Below are 24,892 nucleotides of genomic sequence, written 5' to 3' on the forward strand. Positions count from 1 at the left end.
CCACTATTGCTGGAACCTACTGGAGTCATGGTGGCTTCTGTGGCTACTTCCCCAGTTATGTTGCCTTTATGAGATCCAATACACCCACTTTCTGATGTACAGGTGTATGGATATCTCCAAGATCCTGGTGTGTTATGCTGAAGAACCTTCATTGGGTTATGGATGACTTAGTAGTTGTAAATTGAAGAAGAGAGACATAGGAAGCAACTCACATTGCCATGATGCTGAGGTCACTCATCATCCTTGCGTTTACCCAAGTGATGGCCCAGAAGAGATGCTCAACATTCTGCTTAGAGCTCATTGGCCAAAATTAGTCACATGGCCAGGCTGGCTGCAGGGGAGTGCAGACGTGGCCGCCTGTTTTCCCAGGAAAAAACCCGACAGAAACCAGTGAGTGGTAATTGGAAGTCTGTCCAGAAGACAGTGCTGAGGATTAATGCTGAGAGTTCTTATTGTTGATCTGGCTGGGGGAGGAAAGCCTTGATAGGCATATTTTCTTACATTCTGCCTTTCTCCAACATGGTTGGGCAAAGGCCAGAAATAGGCCTATAATCAAGATGTTACAGAAATATCTGGGCACCTGGGTGGCTCAGTCAGGTAAGTGTCTGGCTCTTGGTTTCAGTTCACGTCATGATCTCATGGTTTGTGAGATAGAGTCCCGTGTCTGGCTCTGCGCTGATAACATGGAGCCTGCTTGGGATTCTCTCAGTCTCTCTCTCTCTCTCTCTCTGCCACTCCACCCCCTCTCTCAAAATAAATAAATAAACATTTAAAAAAGATGTTATAGAAATATCATTTCAGGGATGGCAGATTTAAAATTTTTTCTCTGAAAGAGGTATTCAGTTGACACCAAGCCTGCAGGTCTGAGTTGGGATAAAGTGAGTTGCTGAGCCAATGCTGAGAGCATTGTCCACAAGGTGGGACCTTGGTCACAGGCCAAGGAGGTCAGGACACTGGGCACAGTGTTCAGGAGCCAAGGTCTCACAGAGTGGTAAGCAATTGGGAGATTAGCAGACACTATGCTGGAGTTAAAGGTGGTTATAAGAAAAGATGGTGTAAAATAATGGGAAGATGCAGGCTGTGCCCAAAGCAGACTGATCAGACATAATGCTGTGTCTGGGGGATCAGCAGACCTTGTACTGGTGGCTAAATGTGGTGACAAGGCCTAGAGATATGAGCTAATCGTGAGTCAGCACTGGGAGACTTGCCTTGCCCCACTTTGAGCTCTGTCTTCAACCAGATAGATGCAGAGGCCAGGTTTGAAGTGATGAATCCTGGATTCAAAGAGCTCAGGTAAGATCTGTATGTCCTCTACCCCATGGGCCCTCATAAGTGCCTTCAGCTCCCTAGTTGACTCCATCTTTGGCCAATGCCACACTTTCCCATCATTGGAGTGTAGGTGGGATACTCCATCATGTTCAAGCTGGTATCAGTGAACTGTGAGCTAAGCACCTGGGTTCCAAGTAGGGCTTCTCCCTCTGTGGGACTCAGTCTCCCCACCTGAGATAGAACCAGGGGATGGCAGATCCAAAGTTCTTCAGACACTATGTGATATTGCAAGGAGGACCTGGGTCTTCATGAGCTGTCTTTTTCAACCTATTTACCTCTCTGAATGTTAGCATTTTTATTTATAATATAAAAATACTAATAACCCTTATGGTAAAGCGTTGTTAGGAGAATAAGATGGATAAAACACAAAAAGTACCATGTTACATGTCAATTATATTTCAATAAAAATAAATTTAAAAAATAAATGGGATAATAAAGTGAATAATATTCTGATAATGTAGATAAATTGAAGGAAATGTTTTATTTTAGTGTTTATTAATCATAAAATATTTCAGATTGACAAAAGTTATAAGGAGTAAACACCTGTGATGGTTAATTTTCTGTGTCAACCTGAGTGGGCTAAGGGATGTCCAGATATCTGGTTAAATATTATTTCCGGGTGTGTCTGAGAGGGTATCCCTGGAAGAGATTTGCATTTGAATTGGTTGGCTGAATAAAGTTGATGGCCCTCCTCAGTGTGGGTGGCTATCATCCCATACATTGAAGGATACATTTGTGCTGGATAGAACAAAAAAGTGGTAGAAGGTTGAATTTGCTCTGCTTGAGTACTGAAATGGGACATCAATCTTCTGCACTTACTGCTCCTGATTCTTAATGCCTTCAGACTTGGACTGGGCATCTACATTATTGACTCTCTGTCTTCAAACTATGCCGCTGGTTTCCTGGGTCTCTAGCTTGCAGACAGTAGATCATGATACTTCTCAGCCTCCATAGTCATGTGGTATAATACCTTCTAATAAATCTTTTTTATACATAAATATACATATATACATACAAAGATAAATATCCTATTGGTTCTGTTTCTCTAGAGAACCCTGACTAATAAAATATCTATACATCATGATCTAACTTTTTTGTTAATGTGTATTTATTTTTGAGAGAAAGAGCGTGAGTAGGGGAAGGGCAGAGAGAGAGGGAGACCACAGAATCTGAAGCAGGCTCCAGGCTCTGAGCTGTCAGCACAGAGCTGGACATGAGGTCCGAAACCACGAACTGTGAACTCACGACCTGAGTCAAAGTTGGGTGCTTAACCAAGCCACCCAGGTGCCCCATGATCTAACTTCTTAGAATGTAGAACATGAAGTTCCAGATAAATCCCCCTTGTTATCCTTCCTGATCATATCCCCTTTCCACCTCAACTCTAAAGCCCACTCCCAAAAGTAACAACTCCTGAATTTTGTGTTTATCCTGCCCACATTTTTCTTTTTGTTTTTTAATTTTCTTTTTTTCCCAAGTTTTTATTTAAATTCCAGTTAGTTAACATACAGTGTAATATTAGTTTCTTAACATACAGTGTAGTATTAGTTTCATGTGTAGGATTTAGTGATTCATCACTTACATATAATACCCACTGCTCATCACAAGTGCACTCCTTAACACCCACCACCTATTTAATCCATCACCCACCTATCTCCCCTCCAGCAAGCCTCAGTTTGTTCTCTCTAGTTAAGAGTCTGCGTATATGGTTTGCCTTTTTCCCCTGCCCCCATGTTCATTGTTATGTTTCTTAAATTCCACATATGAGTGAAGTCATATGGCATCTGTCTTTCTTTGACTGACTTATTTTGCTAAGCATAATACTCTCTATCTCCATTCACGTTGTTGCAAATGGCAAGATTTCATTGTTTTTTATGATTGAGTAATATTCCAGTGTGTGTGTGTGTGTGTGTGTGTGTGTGTGTGTGTATACATATATACCACATCTTCTTTATTCATTTATCAGTGGATACTTGGGCTGCTTCCATAGTTTGGGTATTGTTGATAATGCTGCTATAAACATCAGGGAGCATTTATCCCTTTTAATAAGTATTTTTGTATCCTTTGTGTAAACACCTAGTAGTGCAATTTCTGGATCATAGAGTAGTTTTATTATATTATATTTATTTTCGTGATAGCTTATGTTTCCACATTAATTTTACAAAAGTATAATTCATACATTAAATTTTATAAATATGTTACACTGTAAGCATTCTTTTAAACTATTACTTTATGCCTAGAAAAAATTTATAGAATACTTCTAAATTGATTCTCAGAATGTTATCTTAGTAAAATAGTGGTTGTAAATAAACTGAAAACATTTCCAAGAACTTTTCCTTTTTTTCCTAAATTATTACAAAGTCTCTTTAGTTGCAGCAGAAGGCTGTGGGATATCTATTACATCACTACTGTCCCTCTGAAAAGGGATTTCTCATCTTTGAATACGCATAGACCAATATGGAGATGGTACTTTCAGTTTTAATCAACATCCAAGGGTGGATGGGTAGCAAGATGAGAGAAAAACAGTGATAATCTCTAGTCTCAGGCTTTTCTCATATATGTATCACCAGGAGTAGGATCATGTGAGTAACCTTGGTTTCAGGAGCACATACAGTCCTATTGTGGAGACTGGTCCTATTGGCATGCTGGATTGCCTTGTGCTCTCTGTAAAAGAGCATCATCATGTGGACACTGATCTAGGTCATGAAGAACATACATAGGAAATCTCATAGGAACATGGCATTTAGGAATGCCAATGCCTGGTAAGGTCCAAACTGCTTGGTTTTACAATAAGTACGGTGATACCAAGGACTAATATTAGTGGTGCTGCTATGGTTACTGTTGTTTTAATCATCTTAATATAGATTGGCATGTTGATGATCCATAAGAAAAGGAAATAGGGCATCCATGTTAAAATTTTGAGCTTGAGATAGGGAATCCATGTTAAGATTTTGAGTTTGAGCTATGCCCACTTACAGTTACTAGGACTGATAGTAATGGTCTGAAAGGTATTTAGAAAATAAATTGTTCACACAGAAAGACCCCAGGAAACTAAAAGAATATCACAGCTTTACAACCAAAATTATTAAAAAAAATATGTCTAATTCTGAAGGCCAACATTCCATCTGTCATGATATTTGGCAAAGTACATGGGTGAGGTCGTGTCTGCAGACCTTTGAATGGCTGTCTTATGAAAGTTTATATGTATAACAAAAAAGCTCATTGAGTTCCCAAGTAACCCAAGGTCAATTTTAGAGATTGAGAAAATCTTCAAAATCATGTCCATTTAAAACATTGTCCTGGGACTCCTGGGTAGCTCAGTCGGTTGAACGTCTGACTTCAGCTCAGGTCATGATCTCACAGTCCGTGAGTTCGAGCCCACATCAGGCTCTGTGCTGACAGCTCAGAGCCTGGAGCCTGCTTCAGAGTCTGTGTCTCCCTCTCTCTCTGCACCTTCCTTGCTCATACTTTGTCTCTCTGTCTCTCTCTCTCTCTAAAAACTAAACATTAAAAAAATAAAAAAAAAACAAAAAAAGCAAAAAAAAAAACACATTCTTCTCATGACTTTCTTATATCTTTAGAGTGCAGCCAGGACAACCTAAAAAGTAAGAAATATATTTTAAGATGAAAAATTAGACATAGCTAAGCCTTGAGAAATTAAAATCATATTTGATGTTTCATTATTGGTGTATAGAAATGCAACAGATTTCTGTACATTGATTTTGTATTCATGATTTTACTCAATTAGTTCTAGCAGGTTTTTTTTTTGGTGGAGTCTTTTGGGCTTTCTATATAGAATATTATATCATCTGCAAACAGTGAAGGTTTGACTTCTTTCTTGCTGATCTGGATGCCTTTTATTTCTTGGTGTTGTCTGATTGCTGAAACTAAGACTTCCAGTACTATGTTAAATAGTGGACATCCCTGTCATATTCCTGACCATAGACAAAAAGTTCTCAGTTTTTCCCCATTGAGAATGACATTAGCTGTGGGTCTTTTGTATATGGCCTATATTAATTTGAGATGTGTTCCCTCTAAACTTACTTTATAATTTTTTTAATGTTTATTTATTTTTGAGAGACAGAGAGAGACAGAGCATGAGCAGGGGAGGGGCAGAGAGGGAGACACAGAATCCAAAGCAGGCTCCAGGCTCTGAGCTGTCAGCACAGAGCCCAATGTGGAGCTCAAACCCATGAATTGTGAGATCATGACCTGAGCTGAAGTCAGATGCTTAACTGACTGAGTCACTCAGGTGCCCCTTCTCTAAACCTACTTTGTTGAGGATGGATAGATGTTGTACTTTGTCTGATGTTTTTTCTGAATCTACTGAAATGATAATAAGGTTCTAATCTTTTATTTTTTAATTGTTATTCAAATTCTTGTTAGTTAACATGCAGTGTAATATTAGTTTTAGGTGTACAATTTAGTGATTCAACATTTTCATATATTAAACCGTGCTTATCACAAGTGACCTCCTTAAACCCTGTCAACTATTTAACCCATGCCCCTCTCTGGTAACCATCAGTTTGTTCTCTCTGTAATTAAGAGTCTGTTTCTTGGTTTGCCTTTCTCTCTTTCTTTGTTTCCTTTTTGTGCATTTGCTTTGTTTCTTACATTCCACATATGAGTGAAATAATATGGTGTTTGTCTTTCTCTGACTTATTTCCTTTAGCATAATTTGCTCTAGCTCCATCCACATCATTGCGAATGTCAAGATTTCATTCTTTTTTATAGCTGAATAAGATCTATATCTATATCTATATCTATATCTATATCTATCTATCTATCTATGCCACATCTTTATCCATCCATCAGTCAGCGGACACTTGTGCTATTTCCATGGTTTAGCTATTGTAGATAATGCTGCTATAAACACTGGGGTGAATGTATCACTTTGAATTAGTATTTTTGTATCCTTTGGGTAAATAGCTAGTAGTACAATTGCTGGATCGTAAGTTAGTTCTATTTTTAAAGTTTTAAGGGACCTCCATACTGTTTTCCAGAGTGGCTGCATATGTTTGCATACTTGCCAACCATGTAAGAGCGTTCCTCTTTCTCCATATCCTTGCCAACACTTGTTATTTCTTGTGCTGTTGATTTGGAAAAATATCTGTTCATATCTTCTGCCTATTTATATTTATATTTATTTTACTTTTTAAAATGTTGATGTATTTTTGAGAGAGAGAGAGAGAGAGAGAGAGAGAGAGAGAGAGGATGAGCAGTGGAGGGGCAAAGGGAGAGAGGGAGACACAGAATCCAATTAAGCGGGGCTCGAACTTGTGAACTATGACATATGACCTGAGCCAAAGTCAAACACTTAAGTGACTGAGCCACACAGGTGCTTCATCTTCTGCCCATTTTTAAATTGGATTATTCATATGGGGGATTATTTGAGTTTTATAAGTTCTTTATATATTTTGGATAATTACCCTTTATTAGATATGTCATTTGTAAATATCTTCTCACATTCCATAGGTTCCTTTTTAGTTTTGTTGATCGTTTCTTTTACTGTGCAGAAGCTTTTTATTTTGATGAAGTCCCAATAGTTTATTTTTGCCTTTGTTTCCCTTGCCTCAGGAGACATATCTGGAAAGACGTTGCTATGACCGATGTCAAAGAAGTTACTGCTGATGTTCTCTTGTAGGATTTTTATGGTTTCAGCTCTCACATTTAGGTCTTTAATCCATTTTGAGTTTATTTTTGTGTATGATGTCAGAAAGTAGTCCAGTTTCATTTTTTGCATGTTGCTGTCCTGTTTTCCCAACACCATTTTTTTTGAAGAGACATTCCCTTTTCCATTGGATGTTCTTTCCTCCTTTGTAAAAGATTAATTGGCTGTATAGTATGGGTTCATTTCTGGGTTTTCTATTCTCTTCCGTTGATCTATGTGTCTATTTTTGTGCCGGTATGATACTCTTTTGATCACTACTGCTTTGTAATGTAACTTGAAGTCTGGAATTGTGATGCTTCCAGCTTTTCCTTTCATTTTCAATATTGCTTTTGCTATGTAGGATGTTTTGTGGTTTCATACAAATTTTAAGATTGTTTGTTCTAGTTCTGTGAAAAAGGTTGGTATTTTGATAGGGATTGTATTAAATGTGTAGATTGCTTTGGGTAGTATAGACATTTTAATAGATGCAGAAGAAGCATTTGACTAGGAAAATATCCATTCATGATAAAAGTCCTCAGCAAAGTAGGGTTAAAGGGAACATACCTCAATATAATAAAAGCTATCTATAAAAAACCCATGCTAACATCATCCTCAATGGAGAAAAACTGAGAGCTTTTCCTTTATGGTCATGGACAAGACATGAATATCACTCTCACCATTTTTATTGAACATAGTACTGGGAATACTAGCCACAGCAGTCAGAGAGCACAAGGAAATAACGGACATTCAAAAATGGCAAGGAAGAAGTAAAATTTTCACTATTTTCAGCTGACATGGTACTGCACATAGAAAACCTGAAAGATTCCACCAAAAAATTAATACAAAAATTTAGTAAAGTCATAGGATACAAAGTCAGTATACAGAAATCTGTTATATTTCTATAAACCAATAATGAAGCATAGAAGATAAGTTAAGGAATCAATCTCATTTACAATTGTACCAAAAACAATAGGATACCTAGGAATAAACCTAACCAAAGAAGTGAAAGATCTGTATTCTGGAAACTATAAAACACTGATGAGAGAAATTGAAGATGACACCAAAAAATGGAAAGATATTCCATGCTCATGAAGAACAAATACTGTTAAAATACCTATTCTACCCAAAGCAGTATTTACATTTAATATAATTTTTATCTTTTTAAAAAATAGGACACACTTCTTAATTTATATTTTATGAATAGGTTTTCCAAGTAGGTTTTCTGTACCATTTTGTTTTAGTATGTAGTACAGTTAAAGGGCTTTCTAAGGCCAATTATTTTTAAGATGCTCTAAGTAAGGTAAAATCAGAGAAATTTATTCATTGAATCATTTGGGATAACTAAATTGTTTAAGGTTATAGCAATCAAAATAAGATATTTTGCAAATGCACAGAATATTATTTATTTTATTTCCCAAAAATTAGTGTTAATTTTCTTTGACCATCATAGTTCAATATGCTTTGGGTAAGCTAGTTAATACCAGATGAACGGGGTTTTCCCATTCCTAGGTTTGAAACTAAGAGTTTGTAACAACATGGATGGATCTAGGTAGAATAAGTGAAATAAGTGAGTCTTATGTGGAATTTAAGAAACAAAACAAATGTACAAATAAAAAAAGAGACAAATAAAATACTAGACTCTTAAAGTAAGCCCCTTCTCTTTAATAAATACTGAACTAAAAATTTGATTCCTGAGGTACCATAGAAATGGCAAACATTATTCTCAATCATTTGGCTACTTTCTACTTAGCTTCTTAGTCTCTTTCCTTAAACATTGCAAGAACTGACTGTGGCTCAGTCAGTTAACTGTCCGACTTTGGCTCAGGTCATGATCTCGTGGTTCATGAGTCCGAGCCCTGAGTTGGGCTCTATGTTGACAGCTCAGAGCCTGGAAGCTGCTTCAGATTCTGTGTCTCCCTCTCTCTCTACCGCTCTCCCACTTGTGCATACTCTCTCTCTCTTTCTCTTTCTCAAAAACAAACATTAAGAAAAAAATAAAAAACAAAACAAAACAAAAAACATTGCAAGAACTGATTAATTCCTTAGGGTAAATATGAATTACTTTTCAGGGTCATCCTACGTTTTGGAATTCCTGTCACTCAAATCCTGGCTGTCTTAGGAGCTTTACCTCCAATTTTGTCTCTTTGGTCCTATGAGGTCACCAAAAGCTCTCCTGGCTTTTCTACTCATTAAAAGAGGTTTTCAATACATCCATAGTTTTTGTCTCATGTCAATGTTTAGAATAATTCCCATGGGGAAAAGTTTCTCATAAGTTATTAGACCATTACCATGCAGTTCTTTCTAGTCTATGATCTTGGTTTTTCAAATACTGGTCATTAACAGTTTTTTCAAAGATTTGTTTTGTTTTGCTTTATTATTAGCTTTACTGGGTTCCAGTATGGCTCTTCTAAAACTACTCTATCATGGCCAGGAGTAGAAGTTTGTATTAATTATCTCTGACAATTACTGATTCTATTTTAGGTATTTTGTTATTTCTTAGTTTTTTACTTCCTTTTTAACAATATCGCCAAGAAAATGATTTTAAGTGATGTGATATTCAGAATTTTTTCTATGCTACATAGTTTTGGTTTTGCGGTAACTCATTGATGCTTATGATCTATACTAATATCTTATTAATTCATGCTTAACAAAGAACTCCACAAATGGGATTATGTGGACCTTGGCTAATATGTTAATTAAAAATTTTAGGAGAACCCAGAGCCAAAATATTCTTTTAGATTACAAAATATTCTGAATGATGGGTATAATATGTTTCCCAAGGGAAAAAAGAATTTTCTATTTGCCCAACATATTTACTGAATATATTCCAGGTCATTACCACCAGTCCCAGCAACTGCCACCTAGCAGAGATCAAATCAAAGCATCGGTTTTTATTTTTCCCTTGTTTCTCTTGTTTTGGGCTATCAATATGCTAACTAATATCCCAGACATACAAAAGAGTGTGGATATAAACATTTTTTGTTGGGTGTAGTTATCTAAGTATTATACATACATCAGCAGGGAATATGGTTCTTGGTACAATTGTAAATGGTTTGATTTCTTGATTTCTCTTTGTGTTGCTTCATTATTGGTGTACAGAGATGCAACCAATTTCTGTACATTAATTTTGTGTCCTGAAACTTTGCTGAATTCATGTATCAGTTCTAGCAGACTTTTGGTGGAGTCTTTCAGGTTTTCCATGTAGAGTATCATGCCATCTGCAAAAAGTGAAAATTTGATTTCTTTTTTGCCAATTTTGATGTCTTTTATTTCATTTTATTGTTTGATTGCTGATACTAGGACTTTCAACACTGTGTTAAACAATAGTGGTGAGAGTGGACATGCCTGTTGTGTTCCTGATCTCAGGAGGAAAGCTCTCAGTTTTTCCCCATTGAGGATGATACTAGCTGTGGGCTTTTCATATATGGCTTTTATGATGTTTAGGTATGTTCTTACTGTCCCAACTTTCTTGAGGGTTTTTATTAAGAAAGAATGCTGTATTTTGTCAAATGTTTTTTCTGCATCTATTGGCAGGATCATATGGTTCTTATCCTTTCTTTTATTAATGTGATGTATCACACTGATTGATTTGCAAATATTGAACCCTGTATCCCAGGAATGAATGCCACTTGATCATGGTGAATAATTCTTTTTATGTGCTGTTGAATTCAATTTGCTAGTGTCTTGTTGAAAATTTTTGCATCCATGTTCATCAGGGATATTGGCCTGTAATTCTCCTTTTTTTGTAGGGTCTCTGTCTGGTTTGGGAATCAAGGTAATGCTGGCTTCATAGAATGAGTTCTGAAGCTTTCTTTCCATTTCTATTTTTTCAGAACAGCTAGAGAAGGATAGGTATTAACTCTGCTTTAAATATCTGGTAGAGATGAGGAGGAGCCAGGATGGTGGAACAGCATAGAAGTTTTTTGTGTGTCTCGCATCCATGAAATACAACCAGACCAACACTAAACCATCCTGCACACCTAGAAAACTGATTGGAGGATTAACACAACAATCTGCACAACCTGAACCACAGAATTCAGCAGGTATGCAGCATGGAGAGGTGAACTTGGGGAGCATGAACTTGGGGAGTGAGAAGCCACGGCAGGCAGTGAGGTGCATTTGCAGGTGGAGAGAGGACAGACATGGGGGGGGGGGGAGAAAATACTGGAAAAGCACCCCTCCCCAAAAACAGCTGGAGAGAAAGTGGAAAATTAGAAACAGCTGCAGGGACTAAACTAAAAAGGGAGAAAGGAGAAAGGAGAAAAGAAAGGGTTTAAATTCCATTAAGACTGTAAACAAGGGGAGCACAAAGGCTGCAACTCTGCAGCTTGATACCTGGTGGTGCTCTGTTGGGAAGGGTGAATCCCCAGGAGCAGAGTGGGGTCCGGGAGGTTATTGGGCCACACAGGGACAAGCGGTTCCACTGCTGGAAGGACATTTGGTAGAGACCGTTGAAGCCACCTGATCCCAGCAGATCCCAGAGAATGGCCACATTTGCTGGTGCTGGAAAAAGGTTGTTAAGGGTGAAGCCTGGTGCCAGATGTGTGTTGTGATTTTCCATAATCCCTGAAAGCTGCTACTACACTATCTCACGAACTTTTTCTGGGGCAGGCTGGCACCTGGCTGTAGTCTCGGGCACTGGCAGCAACAGGGTCCAGCAAGCGTTCCTGGTTGCAGCTGACATTAGGCCATTGCTTGATGAGACCCTCCCACAGAGGGGCGGGACGGGTCAAAGCCGCAGTCCTTCAGAAGTAAGGGGCCGGGGAACACAGCGCATCTGAGACAAAACTCGGGAGACAGGAACTACCTGGGGCTTTTTTTCACAAAACCCGGAGAGTGGATGAAAGCTGAAGACAAAGGAAGGGTGTGCAATTGCTGAGTGGGGAGAGCAGAGTTCCAATACTAGGGACTGGGTAGCTGGGTGGTGCCATTTTCACTGCTTCCGCGCATGTGCTTTCCCACCTACAAATGCCACAACACTCCACCCCAGTAGGCTAGCAGAACCATCTAGTGGAGAAGGGAGCCGTTACACTGAGCCCTGCCCAAATGGGCCAATCTCGATCTTCAAGAACACAAGTCTCACCGCTTGCTTAGTTTAAGGACTATAAAGTGCTTCATAGTCTGACTTCTAGGGAAAACAAAGTAATTTCAGTCCTATTTCAATCTGTTAGCAGGTCCATGTATTCAATTATTTCTTTTTTTTTCTTTTTCTCTTGTTTTCTTTTTCTTGAATACAGAAAAAGAAAAATTTATTTTTATTTTCAATTTTTATTAAAAATATTTTTAACTTATTTACTATATTTTTTACTTTTGTGTAAATTTTTTCAAATTCTATTTTACTTCCATCATTTTATTTTAGTCTACTTCACTGTATTCAGTTTTTCAAATTTTCAAACGATTTCCTTTTTTTTCTTTTTTACATTCTTTTTCTTTTTTCTTTTTTTTCTTGAGGCAGAAAGAGAAAAACTTCATTATTACTTTCAATTTCTATTAAAATATTTTTCTTTAATTTTTTACTATATTTTTTACTTTTATGTATAACTTTTCAAATTATATTTTACTTCCATCATTTTATTTTAGTCTACTACAGAGTACTCACTTTTTTAATTTTCAAATGATTACGTTTTTATTTTTTCTCTTTTTTCTTTTTCATTTCTTTTCTTTTTCTTGAATACAGAAAGAGAAAAAATTCATTTTTTAAAATTTTTATTAAAAATATTTTTCTTTAATTTTTCTACTATATTCTTTACATTTGTGTAAATTTTTTCAAATTCTATTTTACTCCCATCATCTCATTTTAATCTACTTCAGTGTATTCATTTTTTCAAATTCTCAAATGATTTCCTTTTTTTCCTTTCCCCCTTTTTTTTCCTCTAATCTGTCAAACCACTTTCAACACCTAGACAAAAACACACCTAGGATCTAGCATCATTTATTCAATTTTGTGTGTGTGTGTGTTTAATTTTAATATTTTTTTATTTTAATTTTTTTATTTCAATTTTTCTACCTCATTAATTCCTTTTCTCCCTTCAAAATGACAAAATGAAGGAATTCACCCCAAAAGAAAGAGCACAAAGGAACGAGCCAGGGATTTAACCAACACAGATACAAGCAAGATATCTGAACCAGAATTTAGAATCATGATAATAAGAATACTATCTGGAGTCGAAAATAGATTAGAATCCCTTTCTGCAGAGATAAATGAAGTAAAAACTAGTCAGAATGAAATAAAAAAATGCTATAACAGCTGCAATCACGGGTGGATGCTACAGCAGCAAGGACAGATGAGGCAGAAAAAAGAATCAGTGAGATAGAAGACACAGAGAATAATGAAGCAGAAAAAAAGAGGGAGATTAAGGCAAAAGAGCACAATTTAAGAATTAGAGAAATCAGTGACTCATTAAAAAGGAACAACATCAGAATCATAAGGGTCCCAGAAGAGGAAGAGAGAGAAATGGGGGTAGAAGGGTCATGTGAGCAAAAAATAGTGGAACACTTTCCTAACCTGGGGAAAGACACAGACATCAAAATCCAGGAAGCTCAGAGGACCCCCTTTAGATTAAACAAAAACCGACTATCAACAAGGCTTATCATAGTCAAATTCACAAAATACTCAGGCAAGGAGAGAATCATGAAAGCAACAAGGGAAAAAAAGTCCCTAACCTACAAGGGAAGACAGATCAGGTTTGTAGCAGAACTATCCACAGAAACTTAGGAGGCCAGAAATGAGTGGCAGGATATATTCAATGTGCTGAATCAGAAAAATATGCAGCCAAGAATGCTTTATTCAGCAAGGCTGTCATTCAAAATAGAAGGAGAGATAAAAAGTTTCCCAGACAAACAAAAATTAAAGGAGTCTGTGATTACTAAAGCAGCCCTGCAAGAAATTTTAAGGGGGACTTTCTGAGGGGAGAAAAGATGAAAATATAAACAAACAAACAAATACCAAAAGAAACAAAGATTAGAAAGGGCCAGAGAACACCACCACAAACTCCAACTGTACAAGCATCATAATGGCAATAAATTCATATCTTTTAGTAGTCACTCTAAATGTCAATGGACTCAATGCTCCAATCAAAAGATATAGGGCAACAGAATGGATAAGAAAACAAGATCCATCTATATGCTGTTTACCAGAGAGCCACTTTAGACCTAAAGATTCAGATTGAAAATACGGGGATCCTTATCTACCATGCTAATGGTCAACAAAAGAAAGCCGGAGTAGCCATAGTTATAACAGACAATCTAGACTTTAAAGACTGTATCAATAGATGCAGAAGGGCATTATATCATAATCAAGGGGTCTATCCACCAAGAAGACCTAACAATTGTAAACATTTATGTGCCAAATGTGACAGTACCCACATATATAAATCAATTAATCACAAACATAAAGAAACTCATCGATAGTAGTACCATAATAGGAGACTTCAATACCCCACTCACAGCAATGGACAGATCATCTAATCAAAAAATCAACAAGGAAACAATGCTTTGAATGTCACACTGGACCAGATGGACTTAACCAGATATATTCAGAACATTTTGACCTAAACCAGCAGGATACACATTCTTCTCCAGTGCACATGGAACGTTCTCCAGAATAGACCATATCCTGGGACCCAAATCAGCCCTAAGTAAGTACAAAAAGATCGAGATCATACCGTGCATATTTTGAGACCACAATGCTATGAAACTCGAAATCAACCACAAGAAAAAATTTAGAAAGGTAACAAATACTTGGAGACTGAAGAACATCCTACTAAAGAATGAATGGGCTAACCAAGCAGTTAAAGAGGAAATTAAAAAGTATATGGAAGACAATGAAAATGATAACACCACAACCCAAAACCCCTGGGATGCAGCAAATGTGGTCATAAGAGGAAAGTATATAGCAATCCAGGCCTTCCTAAAGAAGGAAGAAAGATCTCAGATACACAACCTAACCTTACACCTTAAGGAGCTGGAAAAAGAACAGCGAATAAAACCCAAAACCAGCAGAAGACAGGAAATAGTAAAGACTAGAGCAGAAATTAATGCTACCAAAACAAACAAAAAAAACCCCAGTAGAACAGATCAATGACACCAGAAGCTGGTTCTTTGAAAGAATTAACAATATTGATAAACCCCTATCCAGTCTGATCAAAAAGAAAAAGGAAAGGATGCAAATACATAAAATCAAAAATGAAAGAGGAGAGATCACAACCAACACAGCAGAAATAAAAACAATAATAAGAGGATATTATGAGCAATTATATGCCAATAAAATGGGCAATGTGGGAGAAATGGACAAATTCCTAGAAACATATACACTACCAAAACTGCAACAGGAAGAAATAGAAAATTTTGAACAGACCCACAACCAGTAAGGAAATTGAATTAGTAATCAAAAGTCTGCCAAAAAAACAAGAGTCGAAGGGCCAGATGGCTTTCCGGGGGAATTCTACCAAACATTTAAGGAAGAGTTAACACCTATTCTCTTGAAACTGTTCCAAAAAATAGAAATGGAAGGAAAACTTCCAAACTCTTTCTATGAAGCCAGCATTACCTTGATTCCAAAACCAGAGACCCCACTAAAAAGGAGAACAATAGATCAATTTTTCTGATGAACATGGATGCAAAAATCCTCAACAAGATATTAGCCAACCAGATCCAACAATACATTAAAAAAATTATTCACCACGACCAAGTGGGATTTATACCTGGGATGCAGGGCTGGTTCAGTACCCAGAAAGCGATCAATGTGATTCATCACATCAGTAAAAGAAAGGACAAGAACCATATAATCCTCTCAAGAGATGCAGAGAAAGCATTTGACAAAATACAGCATCCTTTCTTGATAAAAACCCTCAAGAAAGTAGGGATAGAAGGAGCATACCTGGAGATCATAAAAGCCATATATGGACGACCCAACGCTAATATCATCCTCAATGGGGAAAAACTGAGAGCTTTCCCCCTAAGGTCAGGAACAAGACAGGGATGTCCACTCTCGCCACTGTTATTCAACATAGTATTGGAAGTCTTAGCCTCTGCAATCAGACAACACAAAGAAATAAAAGGCATCCAAAACAGCCAGGAGGAGGTCAAACTTCACTCTTCTCAGATAACATGATACTCTATATGGAATACCCAAAAGATTCCACCAAAAAACTTCTAGAACTGATTCATGAATTCAGCAAGGTTGCAGGATATAAAATCAACACACAGAAATCAGTTGCATTCCTATACACCAACAATGAAGCAACAGAAACAAATCAAGGAATTGATCCCACTTACAGTTGCACCAAAAACTATAAAATACCTAGGAATAAATCTAACCAAAGAGGTGAAAAATCTATACACTGAAAACTATAGAAAGGTTATGAAGGAAATTGAAGAAGACACAAAAAAATGGAAAAAGATTCCATGCTCCTGGATAGGAAGAATAAATATTGTTAAAATGTCGATACTATCCAAAGCAATCTACATATTCAATGCAATCCCCATCAAAGTAACACCAGCATTCTTCACAGAGCTAGGACAAACAATCCTAAAATTTGTATGGAACCAGAAAAGACCCAGAATAGACAAAGAAATCTTGAAAAAGAAAACCAAAGCAGGAGACATCATAATCCCGGACTTCAAACTGTATTACAAAGCCGTAATCATCAAGACAGTATGGTACTGGCACAAGAACAGACAGATCAATGGAACAGAATAGATAACCCAGAAATGGACCCACAAATGTATGGCCAACTAATCTTCGACAAAGCAGGAACGAATATCCAATGGAATAAAGACAGTGTTTTCAGCAAGTGGTGCTGGGAAAACTGGACAGCGACATGCAGAAGAATGAACCTGGACCACTTTCTTACACCATACACAAAAATAAACTCAAAATGGATGAAAGACATCAGTGTAAGACAGGAAGCCATCAAAATCCTTGAGGAGAAAGCAGGCAAAAACCTCTTTGACCTTGGCCACAGCAACTTCTTAACACGTCTCCGGAGGCAAGGGAGACCAAAGCAAAAATGAACTATTGGGACCTCATCAAAATAAAAAGCTTCTGCACAGCAAAGGAAACAATCAGCAAAACTAAAAGGCAACTGACAGAATGGGAGAAGATATTTGCAAAGACATATCAGATGAAGGGTTAGTATCCAAAATCCAAAAAGAACTTACCAAACTGAACACCCAAAAAACAAATAATCCAGTGAAGAAATGGGCAAAAGACATGAATAGACACTTCTCCAAAGAAGACATCCAGATGGCCAACTGACACATGAAAAAATGCTCAACATCACTCATCATCAGGGAAATACAATTTAAAACCACACTGAGATACCACTTTACACCTGTCAGAATGACTAACATTAACACCTCAGGCAACAACAGATGTTGGTGAGGATGAGGAGAAAGAGGATCTCTTTTGCATTGTTAGTGGCAATGCAAGCTGGTGCAGCTGCTCTGGAAAACAGTATGGAGGTTCCTCAAAAAACTAAAAATAGAACCTACCCTACAACCCAGCAATTGCACTAGTAGGCATTTATCCATGGGATATAGGTGTGCTGTTTCGAAGGTACACATGCACCCCAATGTTTATAGCAGCACTATAAAGAATAGCCAAAGTATGGAAAGAGCCCAAATGTCCATCAATGGATGAATGGATAAAGAAGAAGTGGTATATATATACAATGGAGTATTTGGCAATCAAAAAGAATGAAATCTTGCCATTTGCAACTATGTGGATGGAACTGGAGGGTATTATGCTAAGCGAAATTAGTCAGAGAAAGACAAATATCACATTACTTCACTCATATGAGGACTTTAAGGGACAAAACAGATGAACATAAGGAAAAGGAAAGAAAAATAATATGAAAATAGGGAGGGGCACAAAACATAAGAGACTCAAAAATATGGAGAAGAAACTGAGGGTTCCTGGAGGGTTTTTGGGAGGCTGGACGGGGTAAAAGGGATAAGTGGCACTAAGGAATCTACTCTGAAATCATTGTTCACTATATGCTACCTAATTTGGATGTAAATTTAAAAATAAGTAAGTAAATAAATAAATAAATAAATATCTGGTAGAATTCCCCTGGGAATCCATCTGGACCAGGACTCTTATTTGTTGGGAGATTTTTGATAACTGATTCAATTTCTTCACTAGTTATGGGTCTGTTCAAATTTTCTATTTCTTTCTGTTTGAGTTTTGGTAGTGTGTGTGTGTGTGTGTGTGTGTGTGTGTGTGTGTCTAGGAATTTGTCCATTTCTTATGGTTTGTCCATTTGCCAGTTTGTTGGCATATAATTTTTCATAATATTCTCTGATAATTGTTTGTATTTCTGATGGGTTGGTTGTGATATGTCCAATATCATTTGTGATTTTATCTATTTAGGTTCTCTCTCTTTTTGAGAAGTCTGGCTAGGGGTTTATCAATTTGGTTTATTTTTTCAAAAAAACAGCTCTTAGTTTCACTGAACTGCTCTACTGTTGTTTTGGATTCTATATTGTTTACTTCTGCTCTGCTCTTTATTATTTCTCTTCTTCTGCTGGCCTTGGGGTTTCTTTCCTATTCTGCTCATAGGCCCTTTAGGTGTGCTGTTAGATTTTGTATTTGGGATTTTTATTGTTTCTTGAGATAGGCCTGGACTGCAATGTATTTTCCTCTTAGTACTGATTTGCTGCATCCCAAAGGGTTTCGACTGTTGTGTTTTCATTTTCATTTGCTTCCATATATTTTTAAAATTTCTTCTTTGACTGGTTGACCCATTCATTCTTTAGTAGGATTTTCTTTAACCTCCGGGGATTTGAGGCTTTCCAACCTTTTTCCTGTGGTTGATTTCCAGTTTCATATCATTGTGATCTGGAAATTTGCATGGTATGATCTCAATTCTTTTATATTTATTCAGGGCTGTTTTGTGACTCAGTATGTGATCTATCTTGGAGAATGTTCCATGTGCACTTGAGAAGAATGTGTATTCTGCTTCTTTAGGATGAGAAGTTCTGAATATATCTGTCAAGTCCATCTGGTCCAGTGTATCATTCACGGCCATTGTTTCTTTATTGATTTTCTGCCTCAATGATCTGTCCGTTGTTGTAAGTGGAGTATTAAAATCACCTGCAATTACTATATTCTTATCAGTAAGATTGCTTATATTCATGATTAATTGATGTATATATTTGGGTGCTTGCAAATTGTGTGCATAAACATTTATCACTGTTACCTCTTCTTGATGGATAGACTCTAATTATTATATAATACCCTTCTTCATCTCTTGTTACAGTTTTTAGTTTAAAATCTAGTTTGTCTGATGTAAATATGGCTACTCCAGCTTTCTTTTGACTTCCAGTAGCACGATAGATGGTTATCCATCCCCTCACTTTCAATCTGAAGGTGGCTTCAGGCCTAAAATGGGTCTCTTGTAGACAGCATATAGATGGGCTTTGTTTTTTATCCATTTTGATACGTGTTTTTGGAGCATTTAGTCCATTTACATTTAGCGTTTTATTGAAAAATATGGATTTAGTGTCATTGTGTTATCTGTAGGTTTCATGCTTGTGGTGTGTCTCTGGTCCTTTGTAGTCTTTGCAACATTCCACTCACAGAGTCCACCTTAGGATCTCTTGTAGGGCTTGTTTAGTGGTTGATGAACTCCTTCAGTTTTTGTTTGTGTAGGAAAACCTTTATCTCTCCTTATATTCTGAATGACGGCCTTGCTGGATAAATGATCCTTGGCTGCATATTTTTCCTATTCAGAACCTTGAATATTTCCTGCCACTCCCTTCTGGCCTGCCAAATTCAGTTGACGGGTCTGCTACTACCCTTATGTGTTTACCCTTGTAGGTTAAGGCCCGTTTGTCCCTAACTGCTTTCAGAATTCTCTCTTTATCTTTGTATTTTGCCAGTTTCACTATGATATGTCATGGAGAAGATTGGTTCCTGTTGTATCTGAAGGGAGTTCTCTGTGCCTCCTGGATTTCAATGTCTTCTTTCCTCAGATTGGGGAAGTTCTCAGCTATGATTTGTTAAAGTATACTTTCTGTCCCTTTCTGTCTCTTCTTCTTCTTCCAAAACTCCTAGGATATGGATATTATTATCTCTGATTCTCCCTTGTGGTCTACTAGTTTTTTATTTCTCTTTTTCCCTGCTTAATAATTTTCGATAATTTATCTACTGTTTCCCTTAATCTGTCTCTTCTGGAACTCCTATAATATGGATATTATTATGTTTCATTAAATCACTTAGTTCTCTAATTCTCCTCTTGTGGTCTAGAATTTTTTAAGTCTTTCTTTATTTCAGCTTCATCTTTTTCCATAATTTTATCTTCTATTTCACTTTTCTCCCCTCTGCCTCTTCAATCCTTGCTGTGAACACATTTAGTTTATTTTGCACCTCACTTCAACATTTATTTATTCGTCATGACTATATTTTAGTTCCTTGTTCTCTACAGCAATAGATTCTCTTCTGTCTTCTATCCTTTTTCAAGCCCAGCTATTAATCTTATGACTATTAATCTAAATTCTTGCTCAGTTATATTGGTTATATCTGTTTTGAGCAATTTTTAGCTGTCATTTCTTCCTGGAATTTTTTTGAGGAGAATTCTTTCATTTCATCATTTTGGCCTGTTTTCTGTCCCTTATGTGTTTTAAAAACTTGTTATGTGTCCTGCACCTGTGAACACTACTATATTAAAGAGGCATCATAAACTGTCCAGGGCCTGGCCCTTCAGGAGGTGTTTTTTGGAGTGTGTTACTTGCTCTGTGTTGTCGTGACTCTGGTTGCTTTATCTCCCTACTTGTAGTGATTGTTTGGACCCTACACCAGGTGTTTTTTGATTTGTTCATTGAAGTAACCCTAGGGAAAAAAAAAATTAAAAAATGAGGGGGGGTGGTGGTGGAAAAGGCCTTATCCCATAAAAAGAGAGAAATGACAGGGGCTGGAAAAAAGAAAAGAAAAGAAAATTGACCAGGCAGAGAAACTATATGGCTTAATCCAGAGAGAGAGAGGAAAATAAAGGAGAACAGGTGTAAAAAGAATAGATTAAATATGTCTGCTTAAACAAACAAATAGCCAGAATAACCTGACAAGAGAAAGGGAGAAATAAGAAGGAGAAAGGGAGAAAATATATAGTAAGAATTGTCCAAGAATCAGAAAATGCAAAACCTCTGGGTTTCTTGGAACCAGTGGCAGTGCTGGTCTGGAGGAGGGGCTGTCTGCTTGGTCAGCGTGAATCCGGCTCTGGTAGATACACAGTTACCAGCTGTGGAGGGGCGTGGTCTTGTGTAGGCGGGTCCCGCCTACACTGTGCCCCCTTGTTTGTTCCCTGAAGCCCCACCTTGTTGGTGATGGCGAGAAAAATGGCAACACCCCAGTCTCTTCTCCCCAGACTGGGTGTCCCAAACCCTGTTCAGGCCATCCTCACAGTGCCGCACAGGTGCAAGTGGGCCGTGTTTTTTGTTTTGTTTTGTTTTGTTTTGTTTTTTGTTTTGTTTTTTGTTTTTTTTGCTCCAGTCTCCATTGTCTCCCTGGCAATCCTCTGGGATTCAAACCCCGATGTCTTAAAGGATCCTGCTCCATGCACTCCGGTTCCTGGGAAGTGCCACTCCCCCAATGATGAAGGGCCTTTGGCTCCTCACAGTGCCTGGCATGCACAAAGGAGGTGGTTTGTCCCATTCTGTCGACTCCCATGCCTCCCTAGTGCTTGGCTGGGATTCAAATCCTGATGTCTTAAGGGATCCCCCTCCACGTTTCTTGGTTCAGGAAAGTGCTGCTCCACCCCACCAATAAAGGGCCTCTGGCTGGCGGGCACAGGCAGTCTTTGTCCTTTGAATGGTTATTTACCTTCTTCCCACAGCCCTGGAGGGAGGGGATTGCTTTCCCACACTGTGGACTGCATTTATGAGCTAGTTACCTAGCCCAGGGCTGGCTCCCCTCCTCCCCAGGTGCACAAACAAGGCAGCTGGCCCCGTCTGGAGAAAGCCCTGCAATTAGACATTGTATCTTTCTCCATTTTTCTTCCAATTCCTGGTCCACGGTTTTTCTCTTATCCAAATACAATCCTACACTTCCACAGCCTCTCTTTCTCTTCCTTTTGTCTCTCCACAAAAGGGGATGCCTCCCCTCCACGCCTATGCTGCCCATTTTATCTTCCCCAGTTGGCAATCACGCATCATGCACCTACAGCTGACCAGGTTGTTCCCGTGGGCCTCTGGAGATGTCTCTGTCACTCTGCAGCTCCGACTCTTGGAATTCCAAGTCCTCTGTCCTCAAAACTGCTGTGTTTGAAAGGAGAGGGAACTTTGGGTCTCCCTACTTCTCCTCCACGTTGGATCTCTCCAGCCGCTAGCCTCAGTAACCTTGCGGGAACCACAGGCTTAGAAGAAGTGCCCCCCCCCCCCACCGCCCCGCCCGCCCACCATCAACAGAGAATAACGTTCAATTTATGAGAAGTGAAGAAAGCCTCACAAACTATCCTCTGTCTTGGGGCGTGTTCTGTTTTTATTTCTTCAGGCAATTCTTTCTTCATTATACTCTTGGTATTTACACGAGAATTTTACTTGACAGGGCATCAGGGTCTTTTTCTCTGCAGTTACCCAACCCTCTGCTCTTTGATGCTGATCAACAGTAACAGCAGAACTCCCAAACTGTGAGATGCTCTTACTAGGATTAAAACCTCTCCACTTATAAAGTAGTCATGGATGTCACACCCAGACTTTTTGTTGCATCTGAAGATTCTATGAGAAGACTCCCATTTCAAGGTGAGAGCCTGCTTGGAGAATTTAATGAAGACTGGCTTCTTTCACTTAGCAATATTAACTTAAGCTTCATCCATTTTTTTGTTTGGCTTGATGGTCTTAAAAAAAATTGCTAAATATGGATGTACCAGTTTACTTATTATTTACCTATTGAAGGACATGTTGCTTACTTCTAGTTTTGGGTGATTAACAATAAAAGCTGGTATCAACAATCACATGCAGGTTTTTTGCGTGGGTGTAAGGTTTGAAATCAGGTAAATATCTAGTAATGCGATTGCTGGGTCACATTATAAGGTGATGTTTAGCTGGGCCTTTTACTTTTTAAACTGAAAATACTAATTGACTGGATACAACTGATTTTTTGAAAACAAGATGTCTGCATAGTGAGTAAATAGCCTCAATACAGAGGAAATTACTGTATTATTGAAGATCATGATAGTTTTTATTGGGTAAATTGAATAATGTAACAAAACATTTTGCAAACTAGCTTTATTTTATTGTTACTCCTCCAAACTATCTTATTTGTGTAAATGCAACCAAAAAATCACTGCTATAAATACCATAGTTAGTAGTAGTAAAATGACACACTATTACAAATAAGGAATCTGCCTCATTTGATTTTTGGCTTTTCCTTTTCTTTTGTTCCCCAACAGTGTCTGCTTTATTCTTCATATTCAAACTAATAAAATTCTGGTGACTGCATAAATGCACCTAAGCATTTAATAACATGTTTCTTAATATAGGCATTTTTAAACTTCAGTGGAGATGTGGAGAAATAGGCTTTAGTGCCTCAGTAACTCCATCCCCCTATGCTACTTTTACCTTATTCCTAAGCCCCTCACTATCTTACAATAATTGATCACTTTGGGGCTCTTCCTCCAGAGATGTTTCTGCAGAGTAAACAAGTGAAGTTTGCAGTGGCTTTTAAACGTGGGGACATCACATTTCTCAAAGCTCCCTAGGCACTTACTATAGAAGCTGCCTGCAACTACAAACTAAGTCTTTTGGACAGGCAGAAAGAACTCCCAGCCACCAGGTCAAATCAATGTCTTCTGGGTCTTTGGGCACAATGGACAGGCTTTCAGCTGAGAGGTGCCAGAAACCGATTTAGCTAATAGAAACCCTAACCATACTAGATATACATTACCCTTGGTCCATTACAGAACCCCTTTTTTAAAAAAATGTTTATTTAAGCATAAGAGACTGTTAAAAACTGAGAACAAACTGAGGGTTGATGGCGGGTGGGAGGGAGGGCAGGGTGGGTGATGGGGTGGGTGATGGGTATTGAGGAGGGCACCTTTTGGGATGAGCACTGGGTGTTGTATGGAAACCAATTTGACAGTAAATTTTATATATTAAAAAATAAAATAAAATAAAATAAATAAAAATAAAAAAATGTTTATTTATTTTTGAGAGAAGAAGACAGAGGATCTGAAGCAGGCTCCGTGCTGACAGCAAGGAGCCCAGTGTGGGGGTCGACTCACAAACCTTGAGATAATCTGAGCCAAACTCGGATGCTTAAGCAGCTGAGCTGCACAGATGTCCCTTCCTTTTCTTTTTTAAAGACTCAAGATAATTTATTGGCCCCCCCCCCACCCCCCAGTAAGGAAATGAAAAGAGGATAAGTACATGATTTGGGTGCATATAAGCATTTCTGAAAACAGGACAAAACCAAGTAGTTTGTGGGCTAGAGCAGAAAACAGTAATAGTAAGAGAAGCAAAGGAAGGTGCTGGCAGTTTTTGCCAAATCCCACTTTGCATCTTTGGTCCTAACTTGCTGTGTGGCAGATACGTTTTACTCCATCTGAAGGTTTGATAGTCTTGGCAAGGAGAAAACTCTGTTCTGCATCTTTCTGCTTTGGCAGTGATTTTGTTTATAGCAGGGAAAAGGGACCTGTGTGTCTGAGACAGCCCTAACATAGCTTCCCTTCTCTCCCCAAGAATTCAGATCTCACACCCACACTAGGACTTTAAGTGGATGATAAAGAGCATGACAAGAACATGACTTTTAACACACCAGACTGAAATCTGTGTGTGGAGGTGAGTATTGTTTGCTTTCAATTGCTCTGAATGACAGGTTGTAGCTAGTAAGGACTGAAAAGCCAAGACTGTTCTTGTGAGCACCAAAATCAGACTTTCTACATTGGCATAAAACTAGGTTATTAATGCTTTTAAGGTTCT

The 24,892-nt window shown here is 38.0% G+C and overlaps 1 non-coding gene across 5 annotated transcripts in view; it reads left to right on the forward strand.

Annotated features, from left to right (window-relative positions):
• Nucleotides 1-24,892, forward strand: part of LOC132681721 (uncharacterized) — a 73,809-nt gene that overhangs the window by 46,087 nt on the left and 2,830 nt on the right. For 3 of the 5 annotated variants that reach the window (XR_013557644.2, XR_013557645.2, XR_013557641.2), the window contains 3 exons: nucleotides 10,810-11,019; nucleotides 22,546-22,714; nucleotides 24,653-24,751. This is a non-coding gene — a transcript (uncharacterized LOC132681721). Of the gene's footprint in view, nucleotides 1-10,809; nucleotides 11,020-14,014; nucleotides 17,094-22,545; nucleotides 22,715-24,652; nucleotides 24,752-24,892 lie in introns of those variants that run through there. The other 2 variants (XR_014138118.1, XR_013557643.2) reach the window with 2 other exon arrangements.

Source organism: Panthera onca, chromosome A1 (assembly GCF_046562875.1).
Source record: "Panthera onca isolate mPanOnc1 chromosome A1, mPanOnc1 haplotype 2, whole genome shotgun sequence".
NCBI classification, from domain to species: domain Eukaryota; kingdom Metazoa; phylum Chordata; class Mammalia; order Carnivora; family Felidae; genus Panthera; species Panthera onca.